At 45.9% G+C, this 20,229-nt stretch overlaps 1 pseudogene; it reads left to right on the top strand.

Moving 5' to 3' along the window:
- Positions 1–18,708: 18,708 nt before the first annotated feature.
- LOC131921983 (geranylgeranyl transferase type-2 subunit beta-like) lies at positions 18,709–19,702 on the top strand (annotated as a pseudogene).
- The last annotated feature ends 527 nt before the right edge of the window (positions 19,703–20,229 follow it).

Raw genomic sequence — 20,229 nt, 5'->3', positions numbered from 1 at the left:
ATTTCAAATCCTCACTCGGCTGCGCCGCCTTGGTTACCGCGCCTGCGCACTCCGCGCCCTGGGCGGCGGCGGAGAGACGGGCGGCGCGGGCGCCTGCAGACCAGACAGACAGGGCGGGGCCGGAGGGGGCGGGGTGCGGGCCAGCGCCGTGTGGGCCGCGCCGCGCGTGCGCAGAGGCCCGCAGGGCGGCCGGGTGGAAGTTTCCGCGCCGGCCGGCCGGCCGGTCGGCTGGGAAAACGAAACCGCTGCGACGGCGCCGCCCGGCAAGGGTTGCGTGCGGGTCTCCCCGCCCGCCCTCCGGACGTCTGTCTGCTCGCGCGTTCGGTGCGGTGCAGTCAAGTGACCGGGCAGAGCCTGGCCTCCGAGACCCGCGTGGCTCGCCGCAGTCGTGAGCGCCCCGCCTGGTTTGGGATGCGCCACGGGGCCACGCGGCCGGCGAAGTCGGAAGCAGTCCCAGTGTCCTGTGCATGTGATGTGCCGGGCGAGTCTGGGCAGCGCGAGCAGATGCTGGCTCTCTGCTCCGGCTGCGCTTGGGCCCGCTGTACCTGGGCTCCGCTTTTTTTTTTTTTTTTTTTTTTTTTTTTTTTGAACATAAGGGAGCGGCTCTGCTGCTGATCTGTACCAGGGAGGAGCAGACCCTACTGAGTGCTTGACGCTTCTAATATGGCACCAACGTGGAAGGGCCGTAGTGCGGACTTACTTCCTTTCCTCCGTGGCGTGAAAATGAGTGAATGTTTCGTCTCTGGCGTTTTCTGACCGCCTGTCTATGTGGCCGATCACAGCCAATGATGAGAGCCTGTGCATTAAGCTGTGTACGGAGGTGCATGCCTGTAATTCCACCACTTGGGAGGCTGAGGCAGGAGAATTGCAAACAGTACAAGCCAGCCTGGATCGAACAAAGAAGCCTTGTCCCCAAAAGAGAGGGGGTGTTATGTTAAATACTACAGGAAAGAAAAGAGCCCTCAGTTTGGAACTCAGTTTTAATGATTCAGGGGAAATGCTTCAAGTCCTTGCCCTCTTCCTTCGCCATCCCTTTGCCCTATTGGCTCTGCTGCTGCCATGAGCATCCAAAACCAAACAATTACCTTTCCTCTCCTCGGTCCTTCCCATCACCTCTACCTTCAGCCTGTTTTTAAGTTGTGACTCCCAGATGGTTTCCCGAATCCCGTCCTTGCCCCTTCAGTTCTTATCCACACAGCAGGTGGTTCTTTAAGTGATTCAGATGCATGTATGTCCACGCGTGTATTCATACATATTTAAGTTGTTACTTTTAAGAAATCAGATCATGTATCTCCTCAGTGTCTTGCTTTTTCGATGACCAAAAACGTAACAGCCTTGCTAACCTTCTAGACTCTGCCTTGTCATCCTGCCCCCCTTCACACCTTTTCTCCGGGTTATCCCCACAGCCTGGCTTGCAGCGGCCACAGAGGGTGGGGTACACTCCTGTCCCGGAGCTTTTGCGTTGGCTCTTATAGCTACTTGGCATGCTCTTCCCCAGACATACACGGGATTCCTTCTATCCCCTTTTCACATTTTCAGGACTTCCAAATGGCTCTGCTTAAATTGCAAACTTTGTCCTCAACTTCCCCCATTCCTTTCCCTGATTTACCAATCAGGCGCCCAGAAAACAAGTTTGTTGCTTCCCAGTTCTGGAGACTGGGACATCTGGCATCAAGATATCAGCAGGCCGTGTCCCAGTCCCTGCTTCCTGCTTTCCTCCAAGCGTTTCCTTTCCCATCAATCCCTGGCACTGCTCCTTTGGCCACGGCACTACCCAGTCTCCGTCATCCATGGCACTTCCCCTGTGTCTGTCTCTTAGGACACCTGTTATGTTGGATCAGGCTGAGAACATCTGTAAAGATCTGTTTCCCTATAAGGCCATTCAGGCACCCAGGGTAAAGTCTTCAACACCTTTTGATGCCACCCACTACACCATCTAATACATCGTTTATCTGTATCCCCTCTACTGCATCAGAATGACAGGTCCCCAAGAGAAGATGGCTTGTCCTCTTCTCTGCTGGACATCAGCTCTAGGACAGTGTGGCACAGGGAATAAGTCCTCCCTGAGTGTTGGCAGAACAGCCAAGGACATGAGCACCATAGTCCCCTTGCCAGCTTCCAGAGTCTGTCATCCGTGCTGCCATTATTTTATTACAGTGTTTTCCTGTGGGTTTTTTTCATATAGTCTCATGCTCTTGTCTTTATAGTTGCCTTTAGCTAATCCCCTTCCTTTGATTAATCAGCCACCAGACAAGTTTTGTAGTTAGAACAAAGGTTTTGTTGTATATTTGATCACAAATGTTTTTATGTAAATTAGAAGCCATGTCTTTCTTCCTTTTGAGATTTACTTATTTTTATTTTATGTGTATAAACAAGTGTTTGCCTACATGTATTTTATGTGCACTACGTGTGTGCCTGGTGCCCATGGAAGCCAAAGAAGGGTGCCAGATCCCCTGGAACTAGAGCTACAGATGATAATGAGCTACCTTGTGGGTGCTGGAAACCAAACCCAAGTCCTCTTTCAGGAACAGCAGGTGCTCTTAACTGCTGAGCCATCTCTCCAGCCACAGAAGCCATATATTTCCTGATGCTGAGAGTAAAATTCAGTCTTTGGAACTCTGGGCAGGGAGATCATTCTTTTTGTCATCAGTTTCCACAGAGAAAAAACCCAGCACTTTCTCTTTGGGGCTCGAAGGGCCCAAGTTCCCAGGCTGAGTGGCATATCACTCAGCTACTGCTGGGTAGCTGGCTGCCCTCAAACCCAATGGCAAAGTAGTTTTAGTACTTTGTGTTTAGTACTTCTCAAAGCCAGCCTATGGGCCGAGTGGTTCTACTGAGCTCAGACATGGCTGATCTTGCTGTAGTGGATTGGCAGGACAGCCAAAGCTGGTCTTTCCCAGAGGGTCACCTTCACACAGCTGACATTTGGCTGGCAGGCAGCGGGGGCACAAAGGCTGATGGCCTTCTCTGTTTCCTCATGCAACAAGCTGTCCCGCTCGTTCTTAGTGTGGCTAAGCAGGGCAAGAAGCAAGCAGGTGTGCACGACCTGTGAGCAGGCCTGTCCTCATTTCTCACCACACTGTGAGCCCAAGTGACAGATACGATCTTGATACAGACCAACAGGTCTGATTATAGTCTTCTTGTGTTAATGGACAGCGCAATGCAGGCTATTGTTTTCATAGCCTGTGCAAGCTGTCCAGACCTTTGCTGTCCCAACCCAGCCCTCATGTCCATACTGGGAACATGAAGGAGAAGTAAAGGGCAGTGTCTATTGCATGTGCCTTCTTTTGTCAGAACAGCAATAATTTTCCAAGAAAACCTTTCTCCATTTTTTTAATCTTAAATTGTATTGGTGAACTGACCATAATTATAGCCATTTTTAACTGCCAGGGAGGCTAAGAAATGAGACAAAAACCAATAGAGTCATGGCTTGTACTGGGCATGAGTAAGGGACAAAGGACAAAGGGGGTCTGCTAGCCAAGGGGGAACCAGGTCGGGGAGGGGACCCCAAACCCAGTGTACGAGTCTTGAATCTAAAAGCCTGTTCTGATGTTTTCCGGTCATCCTTGGGAGTAACTCTGCCAGGAGAATGCAACCCTCCTGGCCTAGATGGCCTTCTCCCCAGCTCACTCCAGGGCAGGAATTGTCAACAGGGCTGATTGTGTCTCCACAAGAGGGCACTTTGATTGTTGTAACTGGGAGATTCCGGTCCCTGCAGTGTGTTCAGACAGATGACCTGCACAGCCCCTGTGTGAGAGAGAGCCCAGAGATTATCAGTGAAGAAAGTGGAGATGTGCCCTGAATGCACAGAGAAGCATGATGGGGGGTGGGGGGTAGAGATCAAGAAGAGAGAAGAGCTTCTGGACCAATATCAGGGGTGGATGCATTCCAGGTGGAGGCCTGGGGAAGGGTGATGACCAAAATGCTGGAGCCACACCTGCTGACAGGTGTGGGATGACGGCGTCATGCTGTGACACTGGGGAGGCTGGGCTCCCTTTAAAGGTTTATTCCTAGAACAGTGTAGTCTGACTGCGTTAGAAAAGCACACTCTGCCTTGCTGGCTGCATGTGAAGGGAAGGATGATGCCCTTTGCCAGAAGTAGGAAACCAGTGGTGGGTGCAGGCTTTAGTGTGGAGATCATTCAGGAGGAGAGAGTGAGGGTCAGTAACCACGGCCACTGTAGGAAGTAATCTCAAGCCGGAATGGGATAACATATTGAGAGCTTGTTTTTGACACAGCCATGACAGTGTGGGCCCCAGATGGGCAGGGAGTATAGGCTGGAGGACTCAGCTCCCCACCCAGCCATCCAGGGATTTGAATATCCAGAAATCTGGGTGAAAGAGAAGGGACTTCAACTGTACCTTTGTTATCCAGGGATCTGGGATGTGGGAAAGGGGGTTTTGCTCCATTCAGTCATTCAGGACGTGGGTGGGGAGGGGGCTCAGCTCTACCCAGTCAGACAAGGATTTGAGTGCCATGTATAGGGCTCAGCTAGACAGAACAGGTACACTCTCTCTGGGCACTGGGCAGGGGTTAAGCATTAGTGTGAAGAATGAGTCCTTTAAGTTTGTAAGCATTCCTTCTAGTGTGTATTTTCTGTAAATAAGCAAGATACTAGGATGGGGCAACTTGACTCCTAATGAGATATAAATCTCTCTCTTGTTGCCCTAGCTGCCTTGAGCAAAAGGCCTATCCCCTTAACTGCCAGCAGGACAATGCTTGTGCCAACATCAGCCATTTTGAACATGCCATGAACACCTCGAGACAACTGTGAAGGACTGCAGATGATGATTGCCCTGGCCCTCGGAGGCACAGACCCAGACAGGGCTGTCAGTCTGCACCAGGCTTGGGATCACAAGCCTCCTCTTGTGATCCCAAGGAGAGAGGAAACATGTCCCCTACTAGAGGGGTGACTATGATTTGCAGCAAGTTTATGATTGGCCAAAGACACAATTCTTAATAACCATAATTGGTCCAAAACAAATGGCTGGGATTGGTTCAAACACCCCTTTTCCAGAATGCGTCAGAAGACTGCTTAGATTCCTAGTGAGTTGGCTGGGAGATCTCTTCCTACTACCTCTCATGACGTTGCAACATCAGACCCAATGAAGACTTCCCTTGACCAGTCTGTCCTGCTTCCAGTAGTTGACAGAATCAGCAGAGGATGGGTGAGGACCGAGGGTGCTGACTGACAGCTGGCCTGGATGTGTCTCCAGTCAGCTGAAGTGGCTACCCATCGAGTGGCTTGGGGCATCCCCACAGTCAGACCCCCCAAGCCTGAATCTACATAGCAGTAGTACCAGTGCGGCAGTGCTACTGAGGCCCACCTGTAATATGAACCCACAAGACTCTGTTAAGGGATCTCAAGAATTTTTCAAGGTATAGACTGGGGGTAATACACTCACTGATACAGAATAAGGAAGACGCCACTGCTGATCCTGCTGGTCCAGCCGTTGTCCTGCCCTGCCCAGGGGAGAAGACCAACCACAAGCTGCTTCATGCCGCCTGACTGGTCCTTGCCACCCAAGAGAGAGCACCTGTACCCTCCTCAGTTTTAACCAGTCACATACCCAAAGAAGACCATGCCTATCAGGCCAGACACCCCAAAGGTCATTGGCTGAACTGAACAAATTCCCACAGCACCCACCTGGGCAATCCATCGACCCACTGGCATCCCACCTCTTACAGGAGGAAATGATTGCACTTGACTGATCCCAACTACACCCAATATCCAATTCTTGTCTGGCCTTCAGGGTGCCTCCGCTGCATCCTGGCTCTGGTATGTTTTCCAGCAGAGACGGTGAGTGAAGTTGAGTCCCAGCAGCAGCCGCTGACAGTTAAAAGAGACCTGAACAGTTCAAGAACGCCAAGACCATAGGACAATGGGAAATAGAAAGACAATGACAGAGCAGGTTATAAACTGCCAGAGAAGGGAGCTTGCGACCCTAGTCACCAGAAGACCTCCAGAGAACTGCCAAATCTTCCAAGTCCAAGGAGCTCAGACCCAAGGCTGACAGCTCTAACACCGGCTGTGTCCAAGGCCCACGGGTCCCAAGACCTGAGGCTTGTGTGGGAATGGCAACATCAGAGGGGGCTGCCTGCTTCCTGCCTGTTGCACCAACCGGCTGCTGTCAAGTACTGAAGGAAACAAAAGGTGCTAGAAACTAGCCTTTGAAAAGCTTCTTTCCTATCTGTGACCCCATCCAGGTGGGGTCAAAGAGGTCTCAGCTGGCCAATAGGGAACTGAGTGTGTGAGATGTGGCTCAGTGCCATCCAGGAGACTTCCCAGCATTGCCATTTCCTTGGACCTGAGAGTCCTCTGCTTCCCTGTGGAGAGCCAGCAGGAGATGGAGGAAGTCCTGAAGGAGGTTGAATGGCCAGGCCTGGGGTGGTCTGTACCTCTGCATGCAGAGCTCAGATATGCTTTCCCAAGAAAGGCTGGAAGTTAGTCTAGCCATGCCCGGAACATGAGCACTGGAACTGGCAGGTGTGCAGTGCTGACTCTGCCGTGAACTGTTGGGGAGGTAAAGTCACAGGACCCATGACTGGCTTAGTGTGTGGAAGCAGGAGAGAGAAGTGTCAAGAGCTACGGGTTCCTGCTGAAGAGACTGTGGCAGCGGGGCTCAGATGTGGACACGGGAGCCGCCGCTGGTGCAAGACCACATGGGTGGTGGCAGAAGCACCGTGGAGCACTGGACATTAAACACTGGTGTCTCTGGCTTGTATTCAGTTTACAGGATGCTCCTTTTATTTTTTTGGAACTGACCAGAATCTATAGTACAGAAGACCTATAACTTAAAAGTAAGACAGGACCATCCATGCTTTTCCGTATTTCTTCCACATCCCCTCTCTGTCTCTCCCGGTTGTAGTCTGAAGGGACAACAAGAAGTGATTGCTGAGTGCCAGTGTTGCACACCACAGGCCACCCTAGGACACTTCCTGCAGCCAAAACAGCCAAGTTGGCTGTGTTTCCTAGCTGAGGTCACGTCTCAGGACAACCCAGCGCCACACCTCACCACCTCAGGGGCCAGCAGTCAGTAAGTAGAGGCTCCACCCAGGTAGGAAGCCTAGGTGAGTAAACCCAGCCTGTCTAACCCAGGGAAAATGTGCAGAACTTTTATGGGAACCAAGACTGTAAACAGGTCAAACAACCTCTCCTGTTTCAGTGAAGACCAAGGCCTATGGGCCTAGTTTCCCAGCTGCCATCTCTGTGCTTGGTCGTACAGCCTTGGGCCATCTGGTAAACCTCTGACCTCACACACCGCACCTTCAGGAAGGAGTGGTTGGCCCTGGTCACTTACACTTAGGATTATATGAAAACTAAAGGGATTCACACTGCAGCTGGATTTCAAGGGTGACCATTCACAGACCCTGGAAACAGGCAGCTCTACTCTGAGATTCTGTAAGAAGCTAGGATTTCCTCCAAGCCTTCCAGGCATCTCTGGGCCTTTTCCTCTAAGTGAGGTAGGAAGACGACACAAGAACCCACACCCTGCCTCCCACTCTCGGATCAGGCTGGTTCTCTTTCACCAGCTATAGAGAGCTGCTCTTCATCTCTGTTTCTCAAGTTGTTCTATATTCTCTGCCCACCCCTTTGGCTGGCCTAGAGTTCACTCTCAGCCCAAACTTGCCTCAGACTTGGGACAGTCTCCTACCTCTGCCTCCTAAGTGTGTTTATAGGTGTGAGCCACCACATCCAGCTGAGTTATTAACCTTCATCCATGGCATTTACCAAGGGGAGACAGGAATAGCTAAGTAAGCCTCTAGAGGGAAGCCACCTTGAGTACCTGTGCCAGACTAGGTTTTCTCACCCCACAGTCACACATTAGGCCTGGAGAATTCTGAGCCAGGGTCTTAGATTGAATCTTTAAGGCCTTCTCTAGAAGGCCATCCAGTATACTCCGTGCACAGGAGCAGGCTGGGGATCATGCCAAGCCCTGGGAAGGACTCTGTAGAGTGGCAATGGGGACAGGTAACCACAGACAGCATACATCTTAAAGAGAGCCACCAGGTCTCTTGAAAGAGTTGGGCAGAGAGTAGTTTCTGGGATCTGGGTTTAACAATGGCTGGAGGTCCTGTTTTCCTGTTTTTGGGGACACCAGGGAGAGCAGGAAATGCCCCCTATGTGGGAGGCACCTTGAGCTAGTTGACACGAGCTGGCATTGAGCAAGGATTGTTGCCTGGCCAGGATTGGTCAGGAGCACATGCAGGAAGACTCATAGTTAGTGGGTGGCACTGGGTGAGCTGCACACTGAGGTGGGTGTGGACCAGGGGAGCAACCAGAGAACAAAGGGGCTTGGGGGCTTGGGGGCTTGCCCCTTTGTCCTCAGGAATTAGTTGTACAGCATTTCAACCCCCTGAAGTTTCTGAGTCGGCCGGAGGCATGTGTTATAACTTTTCGAGGTTCTATTCAGTAAAATATGTGGGTCCTACCACACTGGGGAACTGGCTCGGCCCCACAAAGGCCTAAAAATAGCGAGTTTACAGACCTGCAGATTCTTTCCTCATGACAGAGAGGCCTGGCGAGCTTGCTGGCTGCCCGGGAGGCACCCCCCCGCCGCCCCGCCCCAGCTCCAGACACAGACAGACCAAGGCTGGGCTCAAAGCCTTGCCTGCTGGGGTGTTCCAGGGGACACTGCATGCTGCAAAAGCTTGGCCATGACTAGCACTCTCTCTGGTCCAGGCACAGGCTGCCTGTTGCCGGCAGGGCTCCTTCCTTCTGGATTGGTCTTCAGAATTTCACCTCCTTTTTTAACCTTAGTCATCGGACCGATGGTGGCCAGCGCCCACGCGCCACCAAGGACGGCCGGTAAGCCAATAGAGAGCAGGCACATTGAACATGTGTGGTGCCCCCTACCACAGGACCCAAGGTTTGAAGAGCGGTCAGTTTTGTTCATTTCAGGGCCTCCCTCATAGACACTCTCTGGAAAAATGTCATCTGACCCCCGGCAGAGAAGTGACACAGGGATGGTGCGGGCAAACGTCCAAGAGAGGACAGTGGTACCTGCTGCTGCCACTCCTGTGCCTCGAGTTGTCAGAGTTCAGTCTAGCTTTGAGAGGCATCCTCGCCTTTAGGAGGGTGGCGATCCCACAGAGGGGCTCTAGGCCTCACCTGCATGTGGGGTCTGGTTTACAGCAGTATTCTAATATCTCAGTAATCTAGTCAGATGGCCAGGAAGACAACCCCCCAAAAAAAGGACAGGGGTTGGTGTGGCTTCCAAGGGCTCTCCACTAGCCCCTCCTACACACACACACACACACACACACACACACACACACACACACACACACAAACACCCGAGTAGGACGTGGGCTGGCGTGTGGATGACACCTGTCATAAGAGTTGTTCCTTTCTGGAGGGTGGTCAGTGTATTTGATGGAGCACAACTGGGAGGAATCTCATGAGTCAAAATCCCTGTACTGTGTCACTAAGGTTCTCTAAATGTGAATATCTTCATAAATTGGCTTTTGCTCATTTCTGCTGTAAAGAGCAACAACCCCCAGGTCTTGGTGGCCGATCAGAAAAACGTGACACAGAATGGTGGCTCTTCTCTCTGGTTCCACTCCACATACTTCCATTCGGGATCAGAGGCCAGATTAGCAGCCTTCCTCAGTCTCAGTCTCATGGCTGTGGTGGTCAGGGAAAGGCCCTGCTGATGCCGCAGGGATGTGGTGATGTCACTCAGATCACATCTCACGGGGAAGCACGGTGAACCCCATGATGTGGGGTGGGGTGTGCAATTCACTGGCAGAGATCAAGAAGGAGCAGCAGGAAGTGCTCTCCCTGACATAAAAGACCTCCACCGAGTACTGCATCCCCGTGGCTGTCTGTCTCTCCACTGACCTAATCCACAAATAGTGCTCCAAGTCAGTGCTTCACTGGTCTTTCATGCCTCAATCTGGCTAACTTTAAAAACAGCCATTAACAGGTCTGTGGCCTTTTATCATAAAAGCATTTAAAATTAATGGATGTTTTGACCCCAAGTTGTTTGGGGAAAAGGGGAAAAATAAGACTCAAAATCTCACCTTGTCTTTGTGGATTATTATCTGATCTTAAATAAATTCATCCATCTATGACTTATTATTCAGGCAACAAATCCACATGGTGTTTCTGCCATGTGGTAGGTGCTGGGTATCCAGCAAGGGAGGGCAGGAATCCACCCCTGTGGCACTTTCCATCAGAAAGTTAGATGAGGACTCAAGTCCGATACCCCCAGTGGTCTCTAACACTAAGCCTGTGTCTGTGAGCTCAAACAAAGCAAATCCTTCAAGGCTGTGCTGAGTTTCCACTCTGCCTACAATGTGGGCAGTGAAGAGACTGTGAGCCAACTCAGGTTCTTTTCCAATTCTCTGTAGCAAGAGTTTCTAAAGACTAGAAGCAGAGAAGTGCCCTGTTGGCCGAGGCTGTCATTTGTACCATGTAAGGACCCTGCATCCTGTCAGAGTGGGTATGTGTTTGCACAGCTCCTTCCTCACTGTCCATGGTCCAGCATCTGGCTGCAGCCCTTTCTAGAATGTCTTTGCTCAGACCCCACACTCGCCATCTCTGTGGACCCCTCTCCAGCGTGTGGACTTGCCATCACCTCTCTTCATCCTGCTTCCACACTGCAAGGCGTCAGTGTTGTCCTTCCTGCCTGTGAGCTGCTAGTCTCCTTTGGTCCCACTCACACCTAATATCTGGCCTAGCTAAGCCATTGGGAAGCCATCTTTTTTGTCCGTGGTCCTGACCTACAGCAACTTTTCTTTGAGTTCACTCACCTCCGTTTCTACATCGGCTGCCTGTACCTGGGGTCAGTAGCAGGAACACTGCCAACCAACACTGTCCTTGCATGTTCAAACTCAAACAAGAGTCTGGAGGAGACCCCCCCCCTCCCCAAACGTCTCTGTTGACTACAATCTGAAGTTCCCTGAGAAAGCCGCATCTAGAAAGAAATCCTGGAATCAGTCCTGCAGGCTGATTCACTGATAAGAACATCATGATTATGTAAAGATGGAAGATTACAGTCAATCGTTAGTTCCCTTCTTAGCCACTTGGCATGAACCTCTCTTTGTCTGACCTAACATCTATGCCTATCGGGTAAAACTTGGACATGTTTTACCTTAGCAGATCACTACCCCACACCAACTCAAAAGCAAAGAAGGAATATCCTAACATCTGAAAAGTGTGAAAGAAGTGTCCTGAGTCTTGTCTGCACCATGGATCTAGTGAATGTGCTAATTATGGCTTTCTCTTGTTCTATAGCTCTACGACTGTAGATGTTCATGTAAGCTCTTCCACAAAGGAACATGTCATTCAGAGCAACAAAAGCCATCTTATCTTCCTAGGCTGGGGTCCCTCATGTTAGACTCAGACAACCTCCTTTGGAGCAGGAGCTGTGTTTTGTGTCAACTGAATGAATGAACTAGCATCCGAGACCCTCCCTATCTGGCTCTCAAGCTCCAGACCAGCCTTGTTAGAGCCACACACCCACTTGCTGGAGTCTGGAATTTAGTGGCATCAGATGCTCACAGCCATCCCACCATGCAAGCCACGGGAATGCCCCTCGCCTCTGTCTTTGCCGTCCTCAGTACAGCCCAAGCCTTCTGGACCCAGGTCTATCTCTGAAGCCTTCATAAGGGTCTCCTGGTTACATGCCCCTAAAACAATGGAGACAGAGATCTGTGGTCACCATGACAGCAACTGACACGATTTGAAAATGAGTGCTAGGACTCCAGTTGCTACCTTAATTATATTAGTTTATTCTTTTATTGCCTAAAAAATGACTTAAGTCATAAATGCAATATTTAATGTTTCACTTTCTTACTGAATATACAACATGCACTACCAGGCTTTGTCATAGCAAGAGCCTTGCCTGTGGGAATCTGAGCCCTTCATCAGCCCCACCTCTGGGTCCTGCACTCAATTAACACGTGATTTGGATTTGCCCATGTACTTCTCTGTCTTTGTCATTCATATGGAGGCGGGGAACAGGGTCCTTCTGGGATTGCAACAGTCATCCCGAGGAGTGGTCCCAGAGCAGAAAGTTCCCTAGCAGTGGTTGGGTTCTAGAGAAAAGCTAGGATAAAGCCCTAAAGTAGAGCAAGAGAGGCAACACTCATGTGGAAAGGCTGAGACTGTGGGACCAGAAACCCCTTCGAGCCCTTAGCCCTTGAATGCATACCCCCTGGAAGCAAGGCTGGCAGGCTCTGAGCTAACCCCACCATGAGATGGAGGCCAGCCTGGAAGAGGGGCAGGTGTTCACACATCTGAAATGACGATCAGTTAGTAAGTGCAAATCAGTAGGCAGAACTGGGTTGCTGAGGAAGAAAACCAAATCCATGTGTTTTAAGCTTTCAAGGAAACAGTAAAAAGATGCATTTCATTTTTGTTGTTTCCAGCTCCATCTGCAACACCATTTAAAATCCACTTACTTCTTTTGCAGCGGGATGTGTGCATTTCAACAACAATGTGTCTGTTGATTGGTTGGTTTTATCATCAAGTTACAGAGTAACTGTGTCTGAGTTGTTTTTCTTTTTTTGTCTCCATAGAAGCTATTTCTTTTCAGGAAATGCTCTTTGCACATTTCAGAGATTCGGGCCCTGGCACATGGCTGCCAGAAGGCACAGGCTGTGGCAGAGAACAGAAAGCCACCCTCGCCGCCTGTACCTCATTTCAAAGGAGGAGCTTGTGAGCCTGGAGTGCTGGAGGAAATGTATGCACAAATGTTGTGACAAGCTAGTAGTTAATGAAGGCTTGATGAGTGACAGTCTAAACAATGAAGGACAAACCCTGGGGTGGCTCACAAATTATTTCAGGGGAGAGAGAAAGCCCATTCCGAAAGCATGGAACCTGCAAAGCCCCCAGAGGATGCAGCGTGCTGCCCTGGGAGAAGCCCATCCAGAATGCAAGATTTGAGAATAACTTCAAGTGAGTGTTGCCAACACTTGCACATTATTTATATTCCACTGGTTAATATTTTTTAAAAACTGGACAGGATTAAATCTGAGCTGCAGCCCCTTATGACCTAAACTCTTCTGATGTTTAAAATCCAGTATAATTCCGTGGGAGAAAAATAAAAAAATTATGCTCAACTTGAGCCCATTTCTGGGGGAAAACATCTTTTAACTTACTGTGGTTGTCTTTTGTTTTATGATTTTGCTTGGCTTTACTAGAGAACTGAGGATAAATGTGCATATGGTTCTCAGCCTGTAGGTATGAAACATAAAAGGTTTTATGGATTAGTATTGTCAAGTTAAATGATAGCAAAGATATTGGTTGAAATATTAAGGCAACTTCACGGTTTTTTTTTTTTGGAAAAACAGAAAAGGGGAAGTGCTGTGGGATGTCCTGTATGCTGTGAATATATGTTGCTATTGATTGATTGATAAATAAAATGCTGATTGGCCAGTAGCTAGGCAGGAAGTATAGGATAGGCAGGACAAGCAGAAAGAAGAGAGGCTGGGAGGTGGAAGCCTGAGTGAGGAGATGCCAGCCTGCGATCCAGGGAGCAACAAGTAAAGACAACAGGTAAAGCCATGGAACACATGGTGACATATAGATTAACAGAAATGGGCCAAGTTTAAGTGTAAGAGCTAGACAATGGGAGGCCTGTGCTAATGGCCAAGCAGTTTAGTTAATATGAGCTTCTGAGTGATTATTTTATGTAGTACGAATCTTAAAAGTTCTTATTAATAAAAAAAAAACCCAGGGCCAGGTATTGGGGTGAATACTGGAAGATCAGAGAAGCAGAACAAGCCACAGCCACCTCACTTCACCAATTCCTCAGCTGATCCTGTTTCCTCAGATTGGAAGCTTCTGTGCCCTCATCCAAATGGATCTCAGCTGAACTCCTGCTCAAAAGCCTCAAAGCTTAATCAGATCCTAGTTCCTCATCCTCATGCCTTAAATACCTTTCTGCTTCCTGCCATCACTTCCTGGGATTAAAGGCATGAGTCACCATGCCTGGCTGTTTCCAGTGTGGCCTTGAACTCACAGAGATCCAGATGGATCTCTGCCTCCAGAATGCTAAGATTAAAGGTGTGTGTGCCACCATTTTCTGGCCTTGATATCTAGTGGCTGTTCTGTTCTCTGATCCCAGATAAGTTTATTAGGGTGCACAATATTTTGGGGAACATAATATCACCACAATTTTATAAGCAGTTGTGTGGTCTGTGGGGCTGGGCAAAACTGGAGAGAACTCCAGCTACAAATGGCGCCCAATGGGTTGGCAAGCGTTTCCACCTAAAACCTGAGAAAGAAGATTCTAAAATGGAGCTAAAAACAGTTCCTAGTTGTCTCTCTCAAGTTAGCGGCAGCCTGCGGGTTTGAGCTACTATGGCGGGTTCCTGGTGTGCACACTTGACCTACAGTATGGCTGGAATGAGGCGTTTGCAAGCGGCATATTACACTGCATGGTGGATTTAGCCTTTGCTAGTACAAAAAAAAAAAAAAAACAAAAAAAAAAACAAAACAAAAAAAACTACACCCTGCTTTGATACAGTCATAGACCCACTGCCTCCAGCAGTGAGCATGGTTCCTCCTAAGATGGGGGTAAATGTAACATCTTCATGTTGGAAAGCTGAGGTGGGTGGAGCCACCAGCCAAAGCTGCTATTTTAGCCCTAGTAATGCTACAGTTTAAATCAATAAGGCAGATTGAGATGGAACAAGACTTTAAATGGTTTACAATGTGTGTAAAATATGTGTAGGCTTGAAAGAGACAAAAAAAGTAATATATACAGTTATATAAAAAATACATAGTTTTAAAAAATAAAGTCTTTAAAGAGACAGTAAAATTAATATAAAAAATAAGCCACATAAAGATAGATATCACACAGAAAATCAACAGGATTATGTTGTCTTTGATATTCTTTTTTTTTTTTTTTTTTTTAAAGATTTATTTATTTATTGTGCATACCATGTTCTGCCTGCATGTACACCTGCAGGCCAGAAGAGGGCACCAGATCTCATTATAGATGGTTGTGAGCCACCATGTGGTTGCTGGGAATTGAACTCCGGACCTCTGGAAGAGCAGCCAGTGCTCTTAACCTCTGAGCCATCTCCCCAGCCCCCTGTCTTTGATATTCTTAACTGCAGAAAGACATTTGATTGTGAAAGCTGTTGAGTTAAGCCAATATGTATGTTTTAAAGATACCTTGACTTCAAAATTTGAATCTAAGGATATGTTGCTTTGGAAAGGAGGCTCAGCTTTTGTTTCCACAGGAAGCCAGAGGCTATGGATTTGTTCCAGATTAAGATACATCAGGTTTGACGAGCCAAGACGCCCTGAAAGGTTTCCAATGACACCATGGCCCAGATGATCCAACATCCAAAATGGTTTCAAGGCAACTGGCTCAGACAATACACCCTCATGGACTACTCCATAAATCCTAAAATTTTCTTTATGTCCCCATAAGAATACAGCACCCCCATCCAGCAGGAAGTAGTATAAAAAACTACGCCCAAAATCCCCAAATATACCAAGCTGGCTTTAGGGATAAAATTGGCTCACTCCTTCTCTAAACCCAAACATATTCCTAAAAGAAAAGGTTGAGAGATTCTTGTGTCCCATATCGTAAGAGCCCTGTGGTGTGGGACAGAGAAAAACCAATATTTTTATTTAAATCATGTTAACTATAAATACAATGTCTTTCTAAAAGAAGAAAGGGGAATATGATATAGATATATAGGATATAGATATGACAGGATAAAAGGGTAGATTGTTGAACCTACTTTTAAAGAGCAACTTGTTTAAAAATGTTTTACATTGCTATGGATTTTAGTTTATTGATACAAATTTAAAGTTAATTTTATTATACTGTATGTATGCTTTTATTCTTGTTTAAGGTATTATGTTTATACAACTCATTTAAATTGTAATGGAACAATTAGTCTTCTATGATAGTCAAACTTATAGTCCTGTTAAGTTTTCTAGGTATACATAGATATATTTCAGATAGATAGGTAATCTTCAAATACTTCAAAGACCTACAGAATATGGCATTTAAAATGTTTTAAAAAATTTAGACTTTCTGGACAATGAGACATGTCTGCTCCTGGCAGCACCGATTTACTTCAGAGAGGAGGATGGCCATCAAAGACACTCTATATGGAGTTTGTCTTCTTCTTGGCAAAAATAGCCATTTGGGCAAGAAACTGTTCTTGTCTGGACTGCTTGATCGACTGGACATGCAAGACCCATAGGAAGGTGACCACTGAACTTTGCTTGGCATAATGGTCCTTCAGGTTCCTGCTTCTCAGAGCAAACTGCCAGACATTCTACAGGACACAGAGAGAAGTGACTGAGAGACTCTAGGCCTGTGGGCTGAAGACAGAGGCCCCAACTTTACAGAGAAACTTTGGATGACTGTCCAGGCTGCCAGCTGTCTCTCTGTCTACTCTTGCAAGACTCCCGAAAGTTGCTTGCATCCTTCTCCTATTTCTCAGGTCTTTGATGTAGTTGAAGACTAGATAGTTATAATTTCCTTAGTTATGATAAAATATAAGTTAGATATGAAACCTTAGACTCACAAATATAAGATAGATAGGCTATCATCTTTAATTTTGCCAAATACAAATAGACTAGATATTATAAATAGACTAAATAAATATTGTAACTGTAATTCTTGCTTGATAATTGTTTTTTTATATGTAATTTTACTATGTTAAAGTTAAAACCTTCCTTTTAAAAAAAAAGGGGGGGGGAAGCGCTGTGGGTGATTGATTGATAAATAAAATGCTGATCAGCCAGTAGCCAGAGAGGAAGTATAGGTGAGGCAAAGAGAGAAAAGAGGTGTGGGAAATGGAAGGCTGAGGCAGAGAGATGCTGCCAGCCGCCACCACGAGATGTTAAGATACTGGTAAGCCACAAGCCACACGGCAACTTATAGATTAATAGAAATGGGTTGATTTAAGATATAAGAACAGCTAGCTAGAAGCCTGAGCCATTAGGCCAAATAGTTAAATTAATATAAGTGTCTGTGTATTTATTTTATAACTGGGCTGTGGGAATGCGGGGGCTTGGCAGGACCTGGAGAGAAACTCTCCAGCTACACAAAGACACACGCTCCAAATGCAAATTTAGTTTATGGGTGAGGTCTGCTGCAGTGTGACTAGGCTTCCTGTGTGTCCTGTATATTCAGCGGTCCAGTCAAGAGGAAGCTTTTCAAGGAAAAACGAGGATTACACAAGACAGTTTGAAACAATCATTCTTGATTGCAAGGATCAATCACAAAGGTGGTGCCCTTCCAGCAGGGATCAGCCAGTTTGTGGGTAAGGATTGGGGCCATCTGTAAGGCTTTGCATGTGACCAAGTGGTGTGTTAGCTCTCAGACAATCAAGAAGAGCCCTTCCTTCACAAGCGCCCAGCTTTATTTGTTTTCTGTTTGAATCAACACAAGTAATCCATTTTGATGCTGACAGCTTTCAAGTATTTTAAAAATGAAGGTTGACCTAAGGGGAAGGAGTTGTTGGGAGAGGCTATCCGTGGACCACTTTTCCTCATTAAGTCATACTTAGCATCTCCTCACCTGCTGAGGACACATGTTCATTTCCAACATCAGCTTTTGTGTCTTACATTCAAAACTTCAATGCATTTAAATTATACTGGATGGAAAACATGTGGAAACATAAGGAAAACAAGATGGAAGATATAAGGAAATCTTATTTTTCTGAAGAGTCAGCCATTTGTCCCGACATTTCTCTTGTGACCGAGGTTGTGATAGTGAATTCTACTGGACATGGAATGGGGCTTGAAGGTTCCGTTCTGCCCCAGTGACTTGCTTATGTACTTCTTGACCAGAAAAATACATTTTAAATCAGTCTTTTTTTCTATATTTACTAACTGGAAAAACCCCAAAATTGAACATTATCTTTTAAAATTATACATCCTGGCAAGTGTGTTATTCCAGATAGAATGCACAATAATGTTATAATAATTAATACTAATTTTATCTATAGTCATATTAATTAAATTTTATAATATTAATAATATATAACTATATATTATATATAATATATAACTATATATTATTAATATATAATTATAATAAATATAATATGTAATATTATATTATATATAATAATATATAATTATAAAATTAATAATATTTATATTATTAATATAAGTTCAAAAACAAAATTCCAATAGTTTTATAAATTAAAATATATTGGATTATATGACATTTTAATATCTATAACTTAATTTTGTTTAACTGTAACTGAGTATCTAAGGATTAATGTAAGTCTACTACAGAAATGAACATTGTCTTCACTTGTTCAAAAACTATCTTGCAATAATGTCCATTACTTCACAGTGACTGCACATTCTCCTTAAGTGTATTGCTAATTTTATTATTGAAAATACATAGGCTTTTGGCAGGTAGGCATGGGCACACTGCAGAAGGGTGTTCCTGGAGAAGCATGCTGATTATTTTGCCTCCTATACCTTAAAAAAAGAAAGCTGATTATGAATACTGTGCATCTGAGTATTTGAAAACTAGTGGCATTTATTGGGCCCTGACCATGATGGATCTTTTTGTTTGGTCGGTTTTTGTTTTTTGAGACATCGTTTCTCTGTGTGTAGCTCTGACTATCCTGGAACTCACTTTGTTGACCAGGCTGGCCTCGAACTCACACATCTGCCTGCCTCTGCCTCCTGAGTGCTGGGATTAAAGACATGTACCACCACTGTCTGCTGACTGTGATGGGTCTAATGGACAGCTTCATTGCATGAACTGAGAAGAAATACTGGTATTTATCAAGTCATGCCAACATGAGTGTTAGGGAGTAAGTGCTGAAATTGGACATGATCCACTTCTTCTGTACACTCTTAGTGTTGTCCTGACTCTTACTGTGTACCAAAGCGTTAATGTTATTGATGTAAATAAAGTTGTGGTGGATGTTCAAAGTCCACAGAAAGGAAATCATTCTTTTGCTGGAGACATTTGGGGAGAAAGTGATACAAGATTCTCATTTTCTACAGTGGTAACTTTGGCTCTCTTGGTCAAGCTTGAAGCTATGAGTGTGGGGAAGGCAATTGAATTTGTTTTGTCCTATATAACTTTGATGATGGATTTAGGTGCAGACCGGGCTCTGAATCTCATACTGGGAAGATCTTTTGTTGCATAAGATTCCTGGCAATAATAATTAGTCAGTTGCATCAAGCGAATTCTGACTTACGTGGTTAGTAGCTTTGTGAATGACAGTTGCCCCAGGTGGATTCAATGGAAGACCAGAAAAGTTACCAGATCCATGCTATCCATGGTGGGGTTTGGCTTCCCTGAAGACAATTGGGAAGCTGCATTGGATTGATGGAGGAAAGGCGTGTGTTTTTTTTCAAGATGGCAAGACTGAAGGTTTGGCAGAGAGGCCAGGAGATACAGTGGATCCTTTTCATACCTATTTGGCTTTGGTGGATTGTCACTTCTGGGAGAGGAGCAGATTAAACCTGTTAGTCCTATCTTTTGCATGCCTAAAGAAGTGCTTCAGAGGGTGAATGTCCAGTCTGTTCTAGTGAGCTAGAGTCAGAGAGTGAAGGAAGTTTGTATGCAGTCAAACACTGCTGTATTTAAAGTAATTATCAAGCCGAGAAGTGACTGCTGTTAATATACATCATGTTGATGATAAGTTCTGTAATTATACATATTATAAAATAAATGCCTATGTTGTATTTAGATCTTCAAGAAAAAGGAAAACATGTAGTTTTTCCACTTTAATAGTTATTGCTGCCATGTTAGAAAGTTATTAGTTTCTGAGTATTTGATTAGTTACCAGACTAATCTGAAATTCATTACTAAGTAATTTTAATGGATTGATTCCCTTGTGCTCTTCAGACGGATAATAAACCACTCTCCTCTTCATGACATACAGTGCCATGTTGTTTTTTCTTTTTAAATTTATTTCTTTTTTAAAAAATAACTTATTTAACTTTATTTTATGTGCATTGGTGTGAAGGTGTCAGATCCCCTGGAAATGGAATTACAGACAATTGTGGGTTGCCGTATTGGTGCTGGGAATTGAACCTGGGTACTCTGGAAGAACAGCCAGTGTTCTTAACCACTGAGCCATCTCCACCATGTTTTTCTTATCTAATACTACCATCTAAAAGTTTCAGATCAATGATGAATCTACTAGTGATGGTAGAGTAGACACTTTCTTCTCTTGATTTTAATAAAAGTACTCCATTTTTTTCATTGTTAAATATACTTTATTGATTTTTAATAAGCTATTTGATTATTAAGAAAATGACAT

Source organism: Peromyscus eremicus, chromosome 11 (assembly GCF_949786415.1).
Source record: "Peromyscus eremicus chromosome 11, PerEre_H2_v1, whole genome shotgun sequence".
Lineage (NCBI taxonomy): Eukaryota > Metazoa > Chordata > Mammalia > Rodentia > Cricetidae > Peromyscus > Peromyscus eremicus.
The sequence above is the reverse complement of the archived record's forward strand: the minus strand, read 5'-3'. Positions and strand labels throughout refer to the sequence as shown.